Below are 12,994 nucleotides of genomic sequence, written 5' to 3' on the forward strand. Positions count from 1 at the left end.
AATAGGCCCATGTATACCTCGAGTTCAGGGTTGAGTTGTATCTGGTGACAGACATACTCCTGAAACAAACCATACACATATTTGGTTCCTTCATATTTTCTCTTTTTATTTTGGACCTGGTTCAGTGACATTCAAGCTTTGGAGGACATGGCCTTCCCAGTCACACGAGCACAAGAGAGCACAGATAAATTCTCCCACCACAAGCATAATGAAAAAGAGCACAGGACACATTTGGTAAGAGCTCCTGTTACTGTTGCACATGGTCTTTGAACTGCAGTTGAAAACAAAGTTAGTAGATTTAACAACCGTAGCTTATTAAACAATGACTTTAATGTAAAACAAAAGACTCTGCAATGTTTTTCGATGGAAAAGAGAGAGAAAGAGGAATAACACCGTGTTACTATAGCAACAGCAGAGTGACGGTGGGCTTGGTTAATTGTCGGAGTAGTGCAAGCTCTTGGACATGACCCTGCCCGCCTCCACCTCAATTCTGATCAGCAGACGCTTCCTGGGGCTGGTTGGGGGGCCACCGGCATCTAATGGGAGGGGCTTCAGAGTCAGGAGGGGCTTCGAAGGCAAATCAATGTCTGCGTGCAAGCAAGAACTGGGATTGGTCGATTTGTTTTAGTAATCTGAGCAAAAGAGATATGATTTGATTTTAGTAGGACACACAGACCAGGACACAACACAGGTCACAGTTCCTTCCTATCGGATCTTTCTCTTCTTACTCACCCTTCTACACATTTACTGAGGATGGGAAATAACTACTCGGCAGTGGTGTAAATTACTTAAGTAAAAATACTTTTAAGTACTACTTAATTAGTTGTTTGGGGTATCTGTACTTTACTATTTCTATTTTTTTTACAACTTTTACATTTACTCAACTACATTCCTAAAGAAAATAATGTACTTTTTACATTTTCTGTTACGTGTTTAATGCTTAGCAGGACAGGACAATTGTCTAATTCACGCACTTAACAAGAGAACATCCCTGGTCATCCCTACTGCCTCTGATCTGGCAGACTCACTAAACACAAATGCTTTGTTTGTAAATTATGTCTGAGTGTTGGAGTGTGTGTCTGGCTAACCGTACATTTTAAAAACATGAAAATCGTGTTGTCTGGTTTGCTTAATATAAGGAATTTTAAAATGATTTATACTTTTACTATTGATACTTAAGTACATTTAAAACCAAATATTTTAACATTTTTACTCAAGTAGTGTTTTACTGGGTGACGTTTACTTTTACTTTAGTTATTTTCTTTTAAGGTATCTTTACTTTGACTCAAGTATGAAAATTGTGTACGTTTTCCACCACTGCTACTCTGAAGAGGAAAGTATCATGTAGATGCTACCTAGAGGTTCGAAGGTTAAATAAACTAATGAAGAAGAGAGTGAATCACTGGAGGGAATAAGAAGAGCTCCTTCCTTGCTGACGTATATGGTCATTCATTCTGACATGACAGAGAGAATACGGGCTAAGTATAGGCAGGATACCTCTCTCTCTCACTCACACACACACACACACACACACACACACACACACACACACACCCCCCTACATCCCCTGTCACTTCACACACTCCCCCCCCCGGTCCTCCCCTGTGCCACTCACCTAATCTCCTCTCCCTCCAGTAGCTTCCTGTAGGTGGCGATCTCAATGTCCAGGGCCAGTTTGAGGTTCATCAGTTCCTGGTACTCCCTGACCTGACGGGCCATGTCCTGCTTGGCCCTGCGGAGAGCGTCTTCCAGCGCAACAATATTATCCCTGGCCTGCTCCAACGCATTCTGCCCATCCACCTCCACATCCTCAATGTCCTTCTCAACAACTATTTTCTGAACAGGGGAAGAGAGGGAGGGAGGGTCAGAGGGAAAGGGTCGGAGGGAGAGGGTCAGGGAGAGAGGGTCAGAGAGAGGGGTAAAGGGAGGGGGGACAGTGTGTGTGTGTGTGTGTGTGTGTGTGTCGTGCGTGCGTGCGTATGTATGCGTGCAAGAGCGTTTCACCTGCTTCTTGAGGGTCTCCAGCTCGGCCTACAGTCTCTGTATTAGACGAAGCATGTCAGCAATCTCCTTCTTCACATCACGTACATCCTGCTCATACTGCTCTGCTGTCAGCACTATGTCATCCATCTGAGAGGGGGAGGAGAGAGGGAGAAAGAGAGAGGGAGGAGAGGGGAGGGAGGGAGGAAGGGAGAAAGGATAGAGGGGAATCAGTGAATATATTTAAGATAGTCATCACTCTTGTTGCATCGTCAACATCATTTACTGTGATACATAATGTTGGTGTGTGTGGCTCTGATGTGTAACTGTGATTAATTGCAAAACAAAAGTTATTCTCTTTATTTATTATTTGAATTTTTACCCTTTTTTCTCACCAATTTCGTGGTATCCAATTGTTGTAGTAGCTACTATCTTGTCTCATCGCTACAACTCCCGTACGGGCTCGGGAGAGACGAAGGTTGAAAGTCATGCGTCCTCCGATACACAACCCAACCAAGCCACACTGCTTCTTAACACTGCGCGCATCCAACCTGGAAGCCAGCCGCACCAATGTGTCGGAGGAAACACCGTGCACCTGGCAACCTTGGTGAGAGCGCACTGCGCCCGGCCCACTCACCCCAACCACCACTCACCACAACCACCACTCACCACCACCACTCACCACTCACCCCAATCACCACTCACCCCAACCACCACTCACCAGTCACCACAATCACCACTCACCCCAACCACCACTCACCACTCACCCCAACCACCACTCACCACTCACCACTCACCCACCACCCACTCCTCTCTGGCACGGGAGGCCATGTCCGCGTACTGTTTCTTGACGCTGTCGATGATCTCGTCCATGTCTAGAGATCTCTTGTTGCTCTCCTTCAAGACCACCATCTCATTCTGGATATGAGACTCCAGCTCCTCCAGCTCCTGTCACACCACAGCCAGGACAACAATACTACATTAGAGAAGGAGATCTGGGCCTCCCGAGTGGCGCACTGGTCTAAGGCACTGCAATGCAATGCTAGCTGTGCCTCTAGAGATCCTGGCTCGAGTCCAGGCTCTGTCGCAGCCGGCCAGGATCGGGAGAGCCATGGGGCGGCGCACAATTTGGGGAGGGTTTGGCTGGCAGGGATGTTCTTGTCCTATCGCGCACTAGCAAGTCTTGTGGCGACCTGGGCGCAATGCACGGGGTCACGGTCGCCAGTTGTACAGTGTTTTCTTCGACACATTGGTGCGGCTGGCTTCCGGGTTAAGTGGGCATTGTGTCAAGAAGCAGTGTGGCTTGGCAGGGTTGTATTTCGGGGGACACACGGCTCTCGACTTTCGCCTCTCCCGAGTCCATATGGGAGTTGCAGCGATGGGACAAGACTGTAACTACCAATTGGATACCACGAAATTGGGGAGAAAAAGGGGAAAGAGCAGGAGATCTGGGCTGCGTCTCATTCCAGGTAACTGCCTCCTTCGCTCTGCCCTAGTTGGCAGATTTGAGATGGTTTGTGCACTGGGTAGGTGTAAGTTGCAATAGTTCCACACAGCGCCATGCAGTAAAAGAGAGTTTGGCAAACTTTTACACTGGACTCCATGTTAGCTATATATGGTTCCGGTTCCACCGAGCCTCTGATTCGCCGATGGGTGTGTCAGTCAGCCTACGTCCTCATAGCCCCGCCTCAGGAAGTCCAGTTCTCCCATCAGGTCCTCCAGTTCCAGAGCCAGATCCACTGCTGCCAGGTGGCCCTCATCCACAACCTTCTTGTTGATCACAAAGTCATTCTCCAGATCCGACTTCTTCTGGATCTCATCCTGGTACCTGGAGGACCACAGAGTGGATAATGAAGAGGACGTTGTTGTTTTGATATTTTACATTTGAGTCATTTAGCAGACGCTCTTATCCAGAGCGACTTACAGGAGAAATGAGGGTTAAGTTCCTTGCTCAAGGGCACAGACAGATTTTTCACCTAATTGGCTTGGAGATTCAAACCAGCAACCTTGGTTACAGGCCCAATGCTCTTAACCTCTAGGCTACCTGCCGCCCAGGTATGATATGACTGAGATGGGAGCTCAGGTGAGCGCACACACCTGTGCGCACGACACACCACACCACGACATGACACGACACACCACAACCACAGACACAAGACACCACGACACACCACACCACGACACACCACACACATCCTTAAACCCCTTTGACTGACATGTCAATTTATCATCCTACTGTCAGACCATCTGCAGCTTTGTTTCCCTCTCACCCCCCCCAAGTCAGACAGACACCCTAGCATAGCATTCCTGTGTTGAGCTGATCCAGACTGGGTAAGAGCCCAGGATGGATGTGATGAATGAGCCCAGGTCCCTAAAGGTTCCACATTTTCTCCACTCTCAGAGCCATGTCTGTGGGTACTGTGTAACACAGAGGCCCATGGTTAGGGGGTAGAGCGGAGTAGAGGGGCTGGGGAGTGTACACTGACTACAGTACATTTACAGTGCCTTGCGAAAGTATTCAGCCCCCTTGAACTTTGCAAACTTTTGCCACATTTCAGGCTTCAAACATAGATATAAAACTGTATTTTTTGTGTGAAGAATCAACAACAAGTGGGACACAATCATGAAGTGGAACGACATTTCTTGGATATTTCAAACTTTTTGAACAAATCAAAAACTGAAAAATTGGGCGTGCAAAATTATTCAGCCCCCTTAAGTTAATACTTTGTAGCGCCACCTTTTGCTGCGATTACAGCTGTAAGTCGCTTGGGGTATGTCTCTATCAGTTTTGCACATCGAGAGACTGAAATTGTTTCCCATTCCTCCTTGCAAAACAGCTCGAGCTCAGTGAGGTTGGATGGAGAGCATTTGTGAACAGCAGTTTTCAGTTCTTTCCACAGATTCTCAATTGGATTCAGGTCTGGACTTTGACTTGGCCATTCTAACACCTGGATATGTTTATTTTTGAACCATTCCATTGTAGATTTTGCTTTATGTTTTGGATCATTGTCTTGTTGGAAGACAAATCTCCGTCCTAGTCTCAGGTCTTTTGCAGACTCCATCAGGTTTTCTTCCGGAATTCCCTGTCCCTGCTGAAGAAAAGCAGGCCCAAACCAGGCCCAAACCATGATACTGCCACCACCATGTTTGACAGTGGGGTTGGTGTGTTCAGGGTGATGAGCTGTGTTGCTTTTACGCCAAACATAACGTTTTGCATTGTTGCCAAAAAGTTCAATTTTGGTTTCATCTGACCAGAGCACCTTCTTCCACATGTTTGGTGTGTCTCCCAGGTGGCTTGTGGCAAACTTTAAACAACACTTTTTATGGATATCTTTAAGAAATGGCTTTCTTCTTGCCACTCTTCCATAAAGGCCAGATTTGTGCAATATACGACTGATTGTTGTCCTATGGACAGAGTCTCCCACCTCAGCTGTAGATCTCTGCAGTTCATCCAGAGTGATCATGGGCCTCTTGGCTGCATCTCTGATCAGTCTTCACCTTGTATGAGCTGAAAGTTTAGCGGGACGGCCAGGTCTTGGTAGATTTGCAGTGGTCTGATACTCCTTCCATTTCAATATTATCGCTTGCACAGTGCTCCTTGGGATGTTTAAAGCTTGGGAAATCTTTTTGTATCCAAATCCGGCTTTAAAGTTCTTCACACCAGTATCTCGGACCTGCCTGGTGTGTTCCTTGTTCTTCGTGATGCTCTCTGCGCTTTTAACGGACCTTTGAGACTATCACAGTGCATGTGCATTTATACGGAGACTTGATTACACACAGGTGGATTGTATTTATCATCATTAGTCATTTAGGTCAACATTGAATCATTCAGAGATCCTCACTGAACTTCTGGAGAGAGTTTGCTGCACTGAAAGTAAAGGGGCTGAATAATTTTGCACGCCCAATTTTTCAGTTTTTGATTTGTTAAAAAAGTTTGAAATATCCAATAAATGTCGTTCCACTTCATGATTGTGTCCCACTTGTTGATTCTTCACAAAAAAATACAGTTTTATATCTTTATGTTTGAAGCCTGAAATGTGGCAAAAGGTCACAAAGTTCAAGGGGGCCGAATACTTTCGCAAGGCAATGTACCTCTCCCCACCGACATAGTGCAGGGCACACCAGAGCTCCCCTTTATATACTTAACTCAACCCAGTTGGCAGAGGCTTATGTAAGCATAAAGAATTAGCACCTCCGACTCTTGAGGCCTGGGAACCCAGGTGGAAAAATGCTCCGTAGCCTCGCGTGAGAAAACGCTGTTTGTCACTTTAGACTGATGAGGTTCTTGTTGTGGACTGTGGCATTTCCTGGAGGCCTGGTGACCTGTACAATATCTAAACTCTGATGGATATTCTACCATTGACTGTCCTAGTTGTCTCCCTAGGTCTGCTTCACAGGAATCAGGTGTGGGGTGGTTTGTTAAGGCTTTCTGAAATGGTCGATACATACATCATTTAGATCTATCTCTTGCAGTGCATGTTGTCCAATTCAATGCCATTCTATTGTATTTCACTGTATTATTTAGGATTGTATTCCATTCTATTCTGTTCTATTTGATTCTATTAACTCTTAACTACAAAAGGCTCTGTGAAGGTTCTGTGAAGTCACTGTGAAGGCTCTGTGAAGGTTCTGTGAAGTCACTGTGAAGGCTCTGTGAAGGTTCTGTGAAGTCACTGTGAAGGCTCTGTGAAGGTTCTGTGAAGTCACTGTGAAGGCTCTGTGAAGTCACTGACTTGTTGCGTGTCTGGTCCACTTCGTTCTGGCAGCGGGCCAGCTCCTGCTTCAGTTTCTGTTTGTCTGTTTGTTCTGCTGCTCCAGGTTTTGCACCTAAAGGGAGAGGGAGAGAGAGGATATTGGATCAGAAACTCAATCAAGGTTGTTGCATCTGAAACCAGTCAGAGTAAACTTCAATGAGTTATAGAAGGAAAAAACTCCTATCCATTTTTATTCATGTCACTGGGGGATTGTGGGTTAAGATCTGTAAGCCTCCACTTCTCTGCTAGCAGGAATTGAACAGATATTGAAAAAGTGACTCTACAAACTGTTGGTCTTGTGGGATGCCATTATGTGTGTGCGTGTGCTTGCGTGCGTGTGCACATATGTGGAGCCTCAGTGATGAAGGGTCTCATTACACTAACTGGGCAACACCAGATCTGCCCACGGGTATACTTCCACTGTGTGGGTGGCAGCAACATGCATTAGGTTTACACCCAGACTCTCATGGCCGTTAAATATAGAACCAATGTGTGATTCACTACAACATACTCACATTATAGTCTGTTAACAACAAATAGGCCCCCACACTCACAAATGTAACCCAACAAAAATATGATATAATATTGACTAAATCCAAGTCTAAATAAGAGAATAGATTTGGAAAATTTGCAAGAGATTAAAAATAATTCCATTTTGAAATGGTATTCTGTTATTGGCCACAAGGTGGCACCTTAGGGCGTTTTCAACGGCTATGATCGATGGAGAGAGAGAGAATGAAAGAGAGAGAAAGAGAGAGGCTCAGAACGCGGAGCAGAGAGCAGGAGACTATGTCTGACAGGTTTTCTTTACAGCTGTGAGTGATGGTGATGAGACTGCTAGAGCACCTCTCTCTGGGTAGGATGTTTTGGCTACATAAACCCTGCTGCTGGGATGATTACAGAGGCTCTTATTTTAGTGAAGGTAGGCTTCTAATTATGGAAAGGTGGTAATGAAGTATAATGACAGTTAAGTAGAATGTATAAAAACGTAGGCCTGTAGATAATTAGAAATATACATTTGTTTTTTCTCAAGATGTGTTTTGGGTCTATCTAATGGAATTATTACACAATGAATTGGAAGTAAATGCATAAATTAAGCATCAAATCAAATATCATATGGGTGAAATAATTACGTAGGAGTGCCATACATGTGTTTCTCGGACTGGCTGCTGTATCCGCCTGGTTTGGACGTCTTGTCTTTGTGTTCTTGTCAGAATGACAGAGAGAAGGAGTTTCAAGTATCAGACTCAGAGTTTAGGGAAAGGCACCTCTTCTCAGGTTATCACCCCATTCTACGGTGGGCAAGGACCAACCCTCACCAAGGTGTCCGTTGTCCAAGTATCAGACTCAGAGTTTAGGGAATGGCACCTCTTCTCAGGTTATCACCCCATTCTACGGTGGGCAAGGACCAACCCTCACCACTCAGGTGTCCGCCTCTGTCCAAGTATCAGACTCAGAGTTTAGGGAAAGGCACCTCTTCTCAGGTTATCACCCCATTCTACGGTGGGCAAGGACCAACCCTCACCAGGTGTTATCACCCCATTCTACGGTGGGCAAGGACCAACCCTCACCACTCAGGTGTCCGCCTCTGTCCAATCAAAGGTGGAACTCTACATTTCATAGCAAAAACAACAAAGTCACAAAGGAAAAGTTGAATGTTTACTCTAAACCTGTTTGCCCGGGGGTGTGCTGGACATACTACAGCCAATCGTATCTTTGGGGCCAGTTTCAGGTGTTGAGCAGTGGTATAACAACAGTCCCTCGCATCTCTCAATCACTACCTGTACAGGTGACTATCGGTTCTGCACTGCCTCTCTATTTTCTTTCTCAACTCACCCATTCAACTAACTACTGCCATATCTAGGAACAGTGCCTTCAGCATGTTCGGTGGGGCCGGGGGAAGAGGCTCCAGGGTGTCTGTGGCCAGTCTGGAGGGGCTATGGAACGCCATGCGCTCTGACCCGGAGAATTCGAAGGAGGTCTGTCCTGCCCCCGGTCCCCCCGGATGATAAGAAGACCATGAAGGGTCTCAACGACCGTCTGCCCGGCTACCTGGGCAGGGTGAGGAGCCTGGAGGAAGCCAACAAAGATCTGGAGGACCAGATTCAGGACATCTTGGACAAGAGAGGAGACCCCAACGGCCGCGACTGAGATGTGGTTGAGAAACCATTGAATGACCTCAGGAAGAAGGTGATTTTTCACTCAGTTAATTATTTAATATGATTAATTAGACTGATTTATTCTGCATTTTTGCCCATTAAATGATCAATGTACAGTACTGTATGTCTATGTCAACTGAGCTTATTCACCTGATAGTCACTTGATCGCTGTCTGTGAATCATTTGGTGTGTTTACTGGATTCTCAATAACTGGCCCATGTTCTCTCGGTTTCAGCTCTGTGATATGACCATGGATAATGCACGCTTGTTACTGCAAATGGACAACACCAAACTGGCCAATGATGACTTCAAAAACAAGTGAGACATGACATGCTATCACCTGGAGATCTATTTAAAGTACTTAGTAGTACCTTCAATTCATGACATTATAATTTAAAAAAAATATGAAAATGGTGCTCATTTACATATAGCAGTCTTTGCTAAAACCCAATGTTGCTTTTTACATTGTATGGGGCTAAGAGAGACTGATACATGCTCCTGTCCTCTCCTCTGCAGGCTGGACAACGAGAAGCAGGTCAGGAAGACTGTGGAGAAGGACCTGATTGGTCTGAAGAAGGTGATTGACGACACCAACCTGAACCGCATGCAGCTGGAGAGCCAGATTGAGTCTGTGAAGGAAGAGCTCGCCTTCCTCAAGAAGGACCATAAGGATGTAAGGGCACACACTCATTCACCCACTGTTCCCGGAACAGTTTTGAGATGTACCTCATAATGGCTAGGTTTATAGCTGGGAATGGGAGAGAAGATCCTGGAGCAGATTTTACTTGAAATAGCCCATAATAACTACTGTATTCTCCCCTGCTGCATGCAGGACGTTGATGAGCTGCGTAAGAAGATCAAGGACTCCAACATCCTCGTGAAGTTTCACTCCCAGGACAACAACCTGAGTGATACACTCAACAAGATCCGCTCCCAGTACGAGAAACTGGCCAAGAAGAACCTCAAGGATACCGACGACTGGTACCAGAGCAAGGTATGAAGATTTACTTCCTTATCAATGAACCACACTATATTAGTTTGTTTGATCATTAATTATCAAATTCCTTTGCTTGTTTGTTTGTTCATTCCTTAATTAATCTCGCTCTCTCTCTCTCTCTCTCTCTCTCTCTCTCTCAATTCAATTTAATTAAATTTCCTTTATTGGCATGACGTAACAATGTACATATTGCCAAAGATTTACAATATTAGCATAATTCAAATAATAATCAATATTGTCAATGGGACAGCAGTAACTACAATAATCAAGGGTCAAAATAACCTTAACAACATTGAACAATAACAATAAGCATATGGTATGTCAGACACTGACTCATCTTACGGCAGGCAGCAATGCACTGTAGTGCGCTGCCAACCCATAGCTCTCTGCGTCCTCCCCCAACAGGACGGGCAGCCTATTCTCATCAGAGAGGTCTTTGAAACCTTGAATAAGGGTTTCAAATTGGGGAAAAGGAAACTCTCTAATTGTATTATATTTTTGGACAATTTGTCAGGAAATGCAGCTCTGTCTCAGGTTCTCCTGTGGTGCAGTGGTTGCACAGCCTTTCCTCTACACAGAGCCAGGTTTTCCTGGGTCTACCCTTCTCAATGGCAAGGCTATGGAGGCTAACACCAGGGGCTGAGGATTTCTATAGAATAGTGGCCAATTTGTCGATTTAAATATTGAAGAGCGCAGGGCTCAGATTGCAACCCTGGCGAAGGACCCACCCCTGTTTAAAGAATTTATTTTCTGGACCATTTTGAATCTCAATGTATTCCCAGTATACATTGAACTAATTATGTAATATGTTTTACCCATTATGCCACTTTCAATAACTTCATAGAACAGTCCTGTATGCCAAATAGAATCAAATGGTTTTTGGAAGTCGATAAAGCAAGCGTATATTTTGGTGGACATGTTTATCTCAGGGTGTAAATCTGATTGGTCGTGCGATGTTTTTGTATAAATCCAATTTGGCTTTTACTCAAGACATTGTGCTTATTAAGGAAGTTTCGAACTCTTACATTTATAATACTACAGAAAACCTTCCCAGGTTACTGTTCAATACAAATGCCTCTGTAATTGTTAGGGTCAAATTTCTTATAGATTTGGGTTATGAGTCCTTGATTCCAGATGTCAGGGAAATAACCTACAGGATCAAATTAAACTGTTTTAATATAGCCAATTTACATTTTGCACTGGTGAGTTTGAGCATCTCATTTAGGGTGCCATCAGGTCCGCATGCTTTTTAAATCTGAGGGCCTGAAGTTTCTTATAGAGCTCCTGGTCAGTTATTGGGGAGTCCAATGGATTTTGATTGTCCTTTATAGCTTTTTCTAATCCATTCAAATTCTCATGAATTTGGTGTTCTGCATTTGCATGAATTTGAACGATGTTGTAGAATGTTTTAAAATGGGTTGTCCATATTTAACAGTGTAACTTTAGACTGTCCCCTCGCCCATACTCGGGCGCGAACCAGGGACCCTCTGCACACATCAAAATAGGAGGCAGGATGCAGCCTAATGTCTTTATTCTTATACACTGCTCAAAAAAATAAAGGGAACACTTAAACAACACAATGTAACTCCAAGTCAATCACACTTCTGTGAAATCAAACTGTCCACTTAGGAAGCAACACTGATTGACAATAAATTTCACATGCTGTTGTGCAAATGGAATAGACAACAGGTGGAAATTATAGGCAATTAGCAAGACACCCCCAATAAAGGAGTGGTTCTGCAGGTGGGGACCACAGACCACTTCTCAGTTCCTATGCTTCCTAGCTGATGTTTTGGTCATTTTTGAATGCTGGCGGTGCTTTCACTCTAGTGGTAGCATGAGACGGAGTCTACAACCCACACAAGTGGCTCAGGTAGTGCAGCTCATCCAGGATGGAAATCAATGCGAACTGTGGCAAGAAGGTTTGCTGTGTCTGTCAGCGTAGTGTCCAGAGCATGGAGGCGCTACCAGGAGACAGGCCAGTACAGGCCAGTGTAGGAGGGCAACAACCCAGCATCAGGACCGCTTTCTCCGCCTTTGTGCAAGGAGGAGCACTGCCAGAGCCCTGCAAAATGACCTCCAGCAGGCCACAAATTTGCATGTGTCTGCTCAAACGGTCAGAAACAGACTCCATGACGGTGGTATGAGTGCCCGACGTCCACAGGTGGGGTTTGTGCTTACAGCCCAACACCGTGCAGAACGTTTGGCATTTGCCAGAGAACACCAAGATTGGCAAATTTGCCACTGGCGCCCTGTGCTCTTGACAGATGAAAGCAGGTTCACACTGAGCACATGTGACAGACGTGACACAGTCTGGAGACACCGTGGAGAACGTTCTGCTGCCTGCAACATCCTCCAGCATGACCGGTTTGGCGGTGGGTCAGTCATGGTGTGGGGGTGGCATTTCTTTGGGGGGCCGCACAGCCCTCCATGTGCTCGCCAGAGGTAGCCTGACTGCCATTAGGTACCGAGATGAGATCCTCAGACCCCTTGTGAGACCATATGCTGGTGCGGTTGGCCCTGGGTTCCTCCTAATGCAAGACAATGTTAGACCTCATGTGGCTGGAGTGTGTCAGCAGTTCCTGCAAGATGAAGGCATTGATGCTATGGACTGGCCCGCCCGTTCCCTAGACCTGAATCCAATTGAGCACATCTGGGACATCATGTCTCGCTCCATCCACCAACGTCACGTTGCACCACAGACTGTCCAGGAGTTGGCGGATGCTTTAGTCTAGGTCTGGGAGGAGATCCCTCAGGAGATCATCCGCCACCTCATCAGGAGCATGCCCAGGCATTGTAGGGAGGTCATACAGGCACGTGGAGGCCACACACACTACTGAGCCTCATTTTGACTTGTTTTAAGGACATTACATCAAAGTTGGATCAGCCTGTAGTGTGGTTTTCCACTTTAATTTGGAGTGTGACTCAAAATCCAGACCTCCATGAGTTGATAAATTTGATTTCCATGGATAATTGTGTGATTTTGTTGTCAGCACATTCAACGATGTAAAGAAAAAAGTATTTAATAAGAATATTTCATTCATTCAGATCTAGGATGTTAGTGTTCTCTTTATTTTTTTGAGCAGTGTATTTTCCACGTGTTG

The 12,994-nt window shown here is 45.3% G+C and overlaps 2 pseudogenes; one reads left to right on the top strand and one right to left on the bottom strand.

Annotated features, from left to right (window-relative positions):
- Window positions 1-1,399: 1,399 nt before the first annotated feature.
- On the bottom strand, window positions 1,400-7,179 carry LOC135542975 (intermediate filament protein ON3-like; annotated as a pseudogene).
- A 1,417-nt stretch (window positions 7,180-8,596) lies between these two features.
- LOC135542976 (keratin, type I cytoskeletal 18-like) lies at window positions 8,597-12,037 on the top strand (annotated as a pseudogene).
- The last annotated feature ends 957 nt before the right edge of the window (window positions 12,038-12,994 follow it).

Source organism: Oncorhynchus masou, chromosome 7 (genome assembly GCF_036934945.1).
Source record: "Oncorhynchus masou masou isolate Uvic2021 chromosome 7, UVic_Omas_1.1, whole genome shotgun sequence".
NCBI classification, from domain to species: Eukaryota; Metazoa; Chordata; class Actinopteri; order Salmoniformes; family Salmonidae; genus Oncorhynchus; species Oncorhynchus masou.